This window comes from Myotis davidii, unplaced genomic scaffold (assembly GCF_000327345.1).
Source record: "Myotis davidii unplaced genomic scaffold, ASM32734v1 scaffold375, whole genome shotgun sequence".
NCBI lineage: Eukaryota > Metazoa > Chordata > Mammalia > Chiroptera > Vespertilionidae > Myotis > Myotis davidii.
The window spans coordinates 51653-62835 of NW_006286297.1; the positions used below are offsets into that span (position 1 = coordinate 51653).

Sequence of the window (11183 nt, forward strand, 5' to 3'; positions counted from 1 at the left end):
TTTCTTTTTTTTTTTTATTCTGGGCAAGCTTTAGCTTTGAGGCTTGGCTCCAGCTCTTAGACCTCCGCTGCTGAAAGTAGGTTTCTGGCCTTTGCTTACAATGTTGCGATCCTGCTGGTTGAAGCCAGGCGCAGACTAAAGCAGGTTTCTGGGGTTGTTTTAGCTTCTATATTTGTAACTATGTTTCAAACTGCAGCTCAGAGGCCTGCAGCGGCAGGCAGGAAACGTTGGAGTCCTCCGTCACTGAAGCAAGCAAGCCTCATGTTAGTTTCAAGCTGCCTGGCTGCCGGCCACCATCTTGGCTGGCAGTTAATTTGCATATCTCGCTGATTAGCCAATGGGAAGGGTAGCGGTTGTATGCCAATTACCATGTTTCTCTTTTATTGGATAGTATTATCATATTGTTTTCAGTATGAACAACTGTAAACCTATTTCACTCCACTCTGTATACACACACATGCTTTCATTACAAGGGAAAGATCAATGAGACACCCTTAGCAGTGGGTGTCTTTGGGAAGTGTAGTGGCTGCAACAAGAAAGGAGGTAAAGGACTGCTACTACTAGGTTTCTATCCTTCAGCACTCACTGAAGTGTTTTGCTGTGTCCAAGGACCTCATTCACATCTTTTCCCGGTGTAGCCTTAAAGGAGCATCATCGCTAATCATGTAAAACTTTGAAACCCGTGGACCAAATCATTGTGGGGATTTTCTGAAGAGAGCCATTGGGTGATTTTCACTTGTGTGTATCTCCTAATATGCAAACCAAAGAGCTCCTGCAGCCCTCGGGGAGTGGGGACAGTGAGGGCGATTCTGTCTCATTTCTGTGGCTCTCCAGTATCTGATTCCTTCAGCACTAGCAGCACATGTGCAGCTATGTTCACTCCCCTGGGAAGCCGTGCTGCCCCTCACACCACGTGGGTTTCTAAGGAATTCTGCTCTATTGATCAGAGTCATCCAGCTTGTTTGGAAAGCACACCCTATGCTATAGGAATGTGGGACATCCACCACCGTAATCTAATTCTCACTCAACAGGGAAATAGAGATGATAAGGAGCCATCCAGATATTCGATGACCTAAAAGAAAAAAATATTTCTGGAAACTTAATTATTTTTGAGCAGTCGGACTGGCTCATGCCCACTCTTTTAAAAGAAACACACAGTCCATTTTCTGTTTAGAAATAAATAATACTGATTAGTGAATGTCAAATAGCCACTGGGCTGGATGTTTCTGGTGTAGGGGGCAGTGATGAAACAGTATTTTTGCCAAATGGTCTATTTTAGCCAGCCAATTTAACTTTTATATGTATTTAATGGGGACAGAATATAAAATTTTCTAGAGAAATTACCACTTTTAACTCAAAACCCATTGGACAATTTTGACTGACTATATGAACGGTGTCAACCTGAGGAAATCAGAGGTGTTTCGTCCATTCACAAGCAAGTCTATGACACCATGTGTGAAGGGTATCATATTACACAATATCCTCGGCCCACAGTTGTTTAGAATCCAGCTGTGGGCCAACAGCATGCGGTCAAGGTCAAGGAAAATGAAGACCCATCTCCTAGTTCCGACCCAGCTAGGTTGGAGGCTCTCTGTGTTTCATGGAGCTGGGAGATCCAGTCCCAGGGCTTCTCTGTGTGTGGCAGGATGGTCTCCCAGTTCTCTCCCATCCCCAACTAGTGACTAGAAATCAAATGAAACAGCCTGGATATTACCAATATAAACCTACAGTGCTTAGCAGTGACATGGGAGATAGAAGAAACAAAACTCTGATTGATTTTGCTTTGTGGTGTTTTATTTTAACTCTACATGTGCACAACGTGTGTTCCTCCTGGAATCTAAGGCATGGGGACCTCAGAGATTTTCCCCTCTAGTCCACATAGGACTGAGAAACTGGTGACTAAAAAGGACAAATCTGGCCAACAGATATGTCTTTATGGTCCATACAATGTGTTAAATTCATTATCAACAATTTAAAGACAAGATTACACATTTTAAAAAATCAGGGTTCCCAGCTTCTCTTAGAAAACTCAAATATCTGCTCCACTGGCAACAATCAGCTGGAGCTGAGTGGCGGTGCCTCCTTTCAATGGGCATGTTTTCTAGAATTTGCCACAGAGCCTTCTAAACACACCTAGACCCCATAGGCTTTTGAGTCTTTGGCCCTCAATTTGTAGGTAATTGACATTATGGATGTAAATTAGACAACCCATAATGCTCTTAAACATTTACTGTGTCAGGTGCTAAATATTTACCATAGCATTTTTTCAACAAAAAACTCATTAAACTTGTGAAATATAGTTCTATTTTACAGAAGAGAAAACAGAGGCTTAGTTTAAATAACTTGCTCATGTAGAGTTTTCCTATCTCCTAGTCCAGGACTCTTTCCATGACACAGGCTGAGCTCATTATTCATTATCTCTGTGTTTGCCGAAAACATTCTTCAATGAGGCACAAAACCCAAATTCATTACTGTCAAAGAGTGTCAGGAAGCTGAAACCGGTTTGGCTCAGTGGATAGAGCGTCGGCCTGCGGACTGAAAGGTCCCGGGTTCGATTCCGGTCAAGGGCATGTACCTGGGTTGTGGGCACTTCCCCAGTGGGGGATGTGCAGGAGGCAGCTGATCGATGTTTCTCTCTCATTGATGTTTCTAACTCTCTATCTCTCTCTCTTCCTCTCTGTAAAAAATCAATAAAATATATTTGTTTTTAAAAAAAGAGTGTCAGGAAGATATATATGCTCTTGTTTTACTTTTTATTTAGATATTATTTTAGCTTTAGACAAAGTTGCAAATCTGTGCCCCAATTTTTCCTAATGTCAATATCTTACATAACCAAGTATATTGATAAAAAGTAAGAAATTAACATTGATACAATAAACTTAACTACAGACTTTATTCAGGTTCATTCAATTTTTCCACTAATGTCCTTTTTTTGTGTTCTAGGATTCAGCCCAGCATATCTATTTATACCTATATCTATATCTATATCTATATCTATATCTATACCTATACCTATATCTATATCATCTATATCTATACCTTATCTATCTATATCTAATCTATATGTTCATTTCTCTTTAGTCTTCATCAATCTGTGACAATATTTTCTTTTTTTCCTTTCTTTTAATATATTTTATTGATTTTTTTTTTTTTTTTTACAGAGAGGAAGGGAGAGGAATAGAGAGTTAGAAACATCGATGAGAGAGAAACATAGATCAGCTGCCTCCTGCACACCCCCTACTGGGGATGTGCCTGCAACCAAGGTATATGCCCTTGACCCGAATTGAACCTGGGACCCTTTAGCCTGCAGCCCAATGTTCTATACACTCAGCCAAACTGGTTAGGGCCTGTGACAATATTTTCAATCTTTGTTTGACTTACATGTCTAGTATGGCACGTGACTTGACATGTTCAATGGGTTGTAGTCAGGTAGACTGAAGTTTGTGGAGTTAGGGAAGGATGGCAGGGGCCATGTGATATCAACAGTGCTTATTCTCAGTGATGTGAACCTTGATCACATGGTTGAGGTGCTGTTTGTTTCTGCACTGCAGTTACCATTTTCCCATCAGTCACCAAGTCTCATCAGATGCAAGGAGAAGGAGTTCAGCTCCACCTGGGGGGAAGTGGAGGGTGAGCAATCAAGGAACTTGTGGTCATCTTGAAAACCACCACAATAATTAGCAATTTTTGGAGGGATATTTTGAGGCTATATGGGCAAATACCCTGCTTTTCCTTAAAGTTTCATCCACTAATTTTATTATCCATTAATGGATCCTGTCTGTAGCAATTATTACTGTGACATTCTCATGGCGATTTTATATCCCTTCATTTCTTCTACATTTATTCATCAGAATAATTCTAAAAAGAAGAGTTTCTCCTCCTCATTTATTTATTTCAATAATTTATATTAGTTTGGATTCATTATTTCTGTTGTAACTAATATCATGTTAAATATTTTGCTGCTCAAATTGTTCCCAGTTTTGGCTATCAGGAGCTCTTTCAAGGTGGTTCCTGTCTTTTTGCAATGCCCCCACTTGTGTCATAAGCAGTTGCTTACTTTTGGCATTAAAAATGCTCACTACAAAGAATGTCAAAAGGTAAAATTGTCCAGGGTTTATCTACAGGGGTTTGTATATTGCACAGGAGGATGGGGGCGGGGGGCGGGGTAAATGTGAGAGATGCAAGCCAAATGGCAATTTTTCTTTTGAATGGAGAGAACGGTAATTTTTATTTTTTATATTTTAATTTGAAGATTAGAGACCCGGGGGACAAATTCGTGTACCAGTGGGGTCCCTAGGACTGGCCTGCGGGCCAAAACTGGCTCTCCAACATCCCCCGATGGGTCCCAGATTATGTGAGGAAAGAGTTATCATATACTGTTAGCCCAAATACACCTACAACCACCTGCTTTGCTTTAAGATTTGCTTTATCTTTCTACATAGTTTGACTAACTATTTGAGAATAAGTTGACTCATCATGAGACTTCATCTCAAAATACTTCATTGTGAACGGCCTAAGAACACAGTCATTCTCTTCCATAATCAGAGCACAGTTGTCAACTCAGGAAGTTTAATGTACATACAATCCTGTTATGGTCCATATGCCAGTTTGTGCATGGACTCAATATTGATGTACAGAGCAGTTTGAAATTTAATTTTTGAGCCAATCAACTAACTAGATTGATATTTATGATCTTACTGGTCCTCATTCCCAGCTGGGTGCCCAGAGCTCCTGTCCTCTACAAGGGTGCTGTCTGATCTAGTGACCAAGACACCAGACCAAGCTCACAGGACTGAGAGCACTGGTTACACAGTCTGTGATACTGACAAGCACTTAAACCTTCTCAAGCTGCTTCTTGTCTGGTGACTGGGGGAATGACAAGACTTACTTCCCAGAGCTACTGTCATCATGGAGATAATTCTCAGCGTCTGATTGGCAACTGCAGAGGGAGATGTGTTGCTCACTGTTACTTAGGTGTCATGTCAGCACCCAGTGAGTGAGCAGACCCGGGTCTGTGAGGGCAGCAGGTTTGGGCTAGATTCCTGGCTCTGAGGCTGAGGGAAGGTCACTAACTTCCCAGATTCACATCCTTACCCAGAAATACAGGAATAATAGAAACTAACACAATATGTTGAGAATTAAGTGAGTTAGCATTTAAGACTGTATTCACTGCAGTTTGCTATGAGCATTGATGCTGATGATGATCATGATGAGCATTTACCATGGGCCAGATTCTATTCTATGTTGAGCACTTCGGCTGCTAATCTACATTTAATTCACAGATAAAGCCATTTTGAAAAATATCTTTTATTGATTTTTTACAGAGAGGAAGGGAGAGAGATGGAGAGTCAGAAACATCGCTGAGAGAGAAACATCGATCACCTGCCTCCTGCACACTCCCTACTGGGTATGTGCCCGTAACCAAGGTACATGCCCTTGACCAGAATCGAACCTGGGACCCTTCAGTCTGCAGGCCGACGCTCTATCCACTGAGCCAAACCGGTTAGGGCAAAGCCATTTTTTCAATATGAGAAAGTTAAGCTGAAGAAAGGACATATGTTTCTCAAGGTCACTTTTACTGTCCCAATTGTCCTTTTATTTCACTTGCACCTTTTCTTAAGACCCAAATGTCAAGTTGTCAGCAAAGTCTGAAAGGCTTTGAAGGATATTAATTGGAGGGGAAACTGTGGACAGGGACTCAAGACTTAAATTCAAAGAGCTTGACTGAACTGTGAGGAGAGGGGGAAAAGAAAATGCTTTCTAAAAAGGTGCTGACCTGAGGAGAAGCACTCTCACACATGCTCCCACTCCCATCTGTGAAGGACAGAAGAGGAAGAAAGGAATCTCACTTTAATCTCTGTCCAGTGGGGCCCAAAGTGGAGATGGAAGGAGACACCTAGCAAGTCCCAGCAAAGGCTGTCCTCTTCTTGCTCCTGGTCTTAGGAGCATCAGCCCTTCAGGTGTTTTCATCCCAAGGGCAAGGTCCACCTGAGAGGAAATGAAGTGGCAGCCACATCCTCGGCACCTGTAGAGGCAGAATTGCTGGGTGATGGAAGGGGCATTTGTGCCGGATGGTGAGAGTACATTTCACAAAGTGCGGGTGCAGGAAGAGTTCGTGTCCATGAGCATTGATTGTTTTGGTGTGTGTCTGTGTGTATGTCCTTATCGTGAAACACATAAAACTGCTGTGGTGTGCTCCTGTTACAAAAAGTATTGGAGAGAGAAAAGGAAGTCTGTGTTACTGTAATTGCATGGACTAATCTTGAAAAAAAGTTCATCTAATTCAGCATTGATAAGGGATTAATGATCTTCACATGGCTCAGAACAACTGAAGCAGGAGGTATGCTTCTAGAGCCACCCAGCTCTTTCCACAAGTGCCATCTTTGTGGCTGATTGCCAAGTCGTGTGCCAGTGGTGAGCACAGGTTTGGGGGTTGGGCAGGGCTTGAATCCCAACTCCATTCCCTTCAATGGGGTGACCTTAGGCAATGGCCTGCCTTTTTGCACCTCCTCTGCAACTGTGGACAAGCGTGGGCTTATGAGAAATGAATGAGGACTGTAAAGCACTTTGAGGACTGAAGGCATCCAACATGTGCTCAATGAAGAGCATAACAATAAGCCAGAGATCACAGACCCCCAGTCCACCCACCGGTAGGTGAGGGTCTGTCACAGGATTTATCTGGCCACTAGTGAGAACAGCCTTGCTTCATGCCTAAATCATGTCACTCCTTGTTGTCACCCAGGGACTGGGTGTCATTGCCAATGCCAATGCCTTTTACCCTATTGTCTATCTTAGAAAAGAGAAATATTTCTCTGTACCCATGTTTATATCAAAATTGGGGGAGGGGGAGTAAACTGAATGATCCTGAGAGATATTTTTAAAGGGGGGAAGCAGCTACTTTTCCTAAGTGTTTATTATGAAGATAACCAGAATGACTCATTCCTGTGAACTCCTACCATTAGAGTTATTTAAACTTGCTGCTGCTGAGTTTTGTGCCATTAAAGGTGAAGGAAAACACAGCTATGTGGCTGTCAATAAAAATATCCTATATTCATAGAGAATCTCAGGAGAGGTCACCTGGGAAGTCTTTTTCCCTCCCATCTGCATACACCATGGGATGAAAGTAGCAAATTGAAATTTGGATGAATGACTGCAAAAACATAAACGTGTGTTTATAAAAAGTTGCTTAAGAACAGAATGGAGACACCTCACTTTGAAAAATTCCTCGGGGGAAAAATACAAGTTTTATCTCAAAGACCTTTAAGCAATTCAGGAGGCTCAGGTACCTGATAGGTGTGCATACCTGCACGTTCCTTAGAACTTATTTCTGTGACTAGAAAAGCACCACGATCTGTCTCAAGGAGATCACAGCGCTTCCCCTTCTCCCTGGTCCCACTGAGAGGACGACTTGGGAAGCGATCCTTGTTGCTCTCCTCAGAGCCCCTCTGCAGGTGCAGAGAGCAGCGGTCAGTACCCATAGGGAACACTGGACACCATTCATTCCCTGCTCCCTGCTTTATTATGAGGTTTTTCTAAAATTGCTATCAATGTTGTTTCTTAACAGTACAAGGCAGATGATCCCACCTACTAACGTGCTTCTCACAATGAGCATAGTATATGGAGCAACAAATGCAAAACAAGTAAAAAAGGCGGGGGGGTGAGAGGGAGAGGCTGTTACAAGCCATCTAAAACAAATGCATTTCCCCTTGTAGCAGTTCTTACAAGTCAGCATGATCTTAGATGCTGAAGTTCAGGTTTCCAGCAGTTTCCAGCTAAATAAGCAGTTAGGCTGAGCAATAACATGGAGGATTGAGTCCAGTCTTTAGCAGAGTAGCAACTGTCAACTGTAGTAACATAACCACCTCTTAGACATGTTGGGCATCCCTCAGTGACTCCCAAATGTACAGCCTAAATGGTGTAAGGGTGAAACTCACCACCAGTGCTTTTGCTAAAGGCTTCTCTGGACACAGCCCAACACTGGACCTTGGACAAGAAAGGAAGCATCTTGTTCCTGAAATTAAAGAATTTCTAGTCTTGTCAGCCCATAAACAGAGATAGATAAACCTGAAATATAGGCTGAGTCAATAAGCAGCAAAGCATTTAATATCATACATAAACTACAGACAATGAGAACGTCTGTGGTGATTCCGTGGGAGGGACAGGACTCAGACTGTCAGCTCCCAAGATCAAGCATCTGCTGTGTGGGTAGATGAACGTTGGGGAGCGAATGGCAGTGTGTTGGGCAGTGTCCTCTGTATGATCATATTTAATCTCCACTTCATGGAAAAGGAAACTTGGACTCAGAGCACAGAAAGGGTTTTGACCGAAGTCACAGTAATGGCTACACTCATCTGCCCTCCTTCTCAGCTCCCAGTGGCCATGTCTCATGACGAGGATTGTCGGAGAAGAGCATCTACTTTGAAGATAGACAAACCTAGGTTCAAATCCCCATTCCTTCATGTTCAGTAATGAGACGACAGGCAAATTCTCTCAGTTTTCTCATCAGACCAATGAGTGTGACATCACCCATCTCTGAGTTGTAGTGAGATCAAATGCACCCGCGTGTGTAAAATGCCCACCTCACACTATGTGCTCAATAAACCATAGAGGTTATTGTTATTCTGTGAGGGAGAATGGAAAGAGCATAACATTTGTCGAGTGCCTATTTACTATTTGCATACATTATCCATTTCACATGCAGCAGTAAAGCAACTGTTAAAGTATAATTTTTTTTAACAAAGTTAAAATCATGACTCTCTTAAAATGTAAAATAAACATTTCAAGTATTGTACCAAGCTTAATAATTAATTAATGAGGTAACTCGTAAGATATTGCAACGTATTCAAAGGAGAATTTAAAAAAACAGCAACATGTAGGCAATAAAGAATACTGAGATGAATTTACAAGTTTATGAAAAATTGGGTGATATCCTTAGGGATATCAATTACATCCCACTGGACAAAATTTATTTGCATTTTTATGTTTAAGAATGACTTGTGCTACCACATTTTTTCTATAATTTACAGAGTTGTGAACTAGCTCAAGGACAATGAAAGTGCCCGGCCTATCTATAACCAGATAATCCGGAACAGTTACTCAACACCTTTTTAATTTTTGCTCATTTCAAATCTTTTTGCAATATTTTCCGATTATTGTCCACAGTTACAGTTATGGAAACAGGCTCATAGTGGCTGGGTGATTTGTTCAGAGTCACTAAAAGTATGCAAGGCAATGTCTGGATTCAAACCCATCTTTCATGACTCCTCATTAGAATGGCTTTATTTGAGGGGCTGAGATTTGTTATTTTCTTTTTGTTTAATTTTAGGGGATGAACAACCAATACATCCGACAAGAAGTCTTTTGCTGTGAAACTTGTCACGAGCTCAAAAGCTTCTGGGAAAAAGAAATTAGCAAACAGACTTACTACTGGGAGCTGGAGGAAGATCGTCAGGGAAGGAGTGCCCTGAGGAAGTATGTGGGGATTTCTCTATTACTTTTGAAAGTAGGGCTCCCCAGAAATAGGCCAGATGTGAAGATGGGGAGACTGTATGATTTTCATTACACATTGTTCTGAGAATGTGAATGCTGTCTGTGGTGTGGTAAAGTCACTGCAGCCAAGAAGAAGGAAGAATGAGGGCTCAGGGAGGGGCCACCACGGGCCATGCAGAGCCACAGCAGAAACACCAGCTTCTCACCAGGTGGCAGAAGACAGAACCCAAGGGAAAGTCTGAGCCAGAGTCTTTCCTGGGGTCTCCATGGGAAAGGCGAGGTAGGGCAGGTAATCAGGTTAGGACTGTTAGCTGAATAATTCCAGTGGATTTATTTAGTCTATAGATGTGGTCCCTAGCTGCCTGGTCCCTTGCCATGGGATGATTTGGGACAGAGGCAATATGGCTTCACCTGGGACAATTAGATAAGCAAGTAGTTGGGGTCATAGGAGCAGGATTGATCTAGATGCTTAGCAGCCGAGCTTTTTGCTCTCTCTACGAGAGGGCAAGTCCTGGATGGGCAGAGTTTATGTAGCCAGCAAGAGTTTCAAGATGTCAGAATATCATAAAGTATAGAAAATTAAAGACATGTTAAACTCCTCTACCCATTCAGTCTTACCACAATCTATGCCAGTGTTTCTCAACCTCAGCACATTTGACAGTTAGGGCCAGATAATTCTTGTTAACTATCTCCAGACATTAACAAATGTTCCCTGGAAGGCATAGTCATCCCACTGAGAACCAATGACTTGTAGATAAAATGAACATTTTTCTATAAATAACAATGAGGTTCTAGATGAACTACAAAATATCTCCCCATCCCACCTCTGTAACCATCCCCAGCATGTGAGATTATATTAAATTTCAGGATTAGGTCAATAGGTATGAGTAAGTGTGAAAGATCCCGTATCTGGGGTTATACATTAAGATCTGTGCGGGAAGGCCAGTGTGGTCTTTTCCTCATTGGCAAATGAGCTTGTGTTCTAGCCAAAAGAGTTCTCTCAGAGGAGAACATGTACTTATGTGAGAAGACATGTGTCAACGTTGCTCTGAGGACAAGGAGCAGCACCTGCCTGCACATGTGCAGAGCCTTGCAGCACACGAATCAGCTCAGATTTTCAGGGACTCTCTATGTTTTCTGTCCCTAAAATAGGAGCAGCCCAGCCAAGTGGTCTGTTTGCTGAGATGTCCACTCACAAGAGGAGTGGCGGCTGGGACTTCTGCTAGTCAGCAAGGCACCGTGCCTCCATGTTTGTGAGCATGCCGAGCTGAAAACAAGTGTCATTTGCATGTGCTGAATCAACATGAACTTATAAAAACCTTTCTTAGCCCCTGAAGGGAAATAGCCTGACTCCACACCCAAACATGAGCTCTGCCACCAACCCAGCTTCATTCCCATGTAATGTGAAAACCAAGCTCTTCTGCATGCTGGAGCCCACATGTCAGAGTATCCAGTCCTGGAGATTCCATGAGAGCAAGAAGTGTTTGTGGTGGGGTCCTGACCATCTTCCTCCACTCAGTCCTGGTCCATAAGCTCACGGAACCAGATGCCAGTAAGAACCCTGTACTGCAGCTTCCCTTCCAGGAGCTCTGGGTGCAATATTGAAAGCAAAACTTGCAATATGGTCTGATTTGGCCAAAATATTTGTGTATATGCACACATACAAAGTCTACCTGTATGTATAGGAAACAGGA

General features: G+C 42.4%; 1 long non-coding RNA gene across 1 annotated transcript in view; it reads left to right on the forward strand.

Annotated features, from left to right (window-relative positions):
- Positions 1–11183, forward strand: part of LOC107182130 — an 18674-nt gene that overhangs the window by 3765 nt on the left and 3726 nt on the right. The window contains exon 2 of the long non-coding RNA XR_001512854.1: positions 9326–9471. This is a non-coding gene — a long non-coding RNA (uncharacterized LOC107182130). The remainder of the gene's footprint in view (positions 1–9325; positions 9472–11183) is intronic.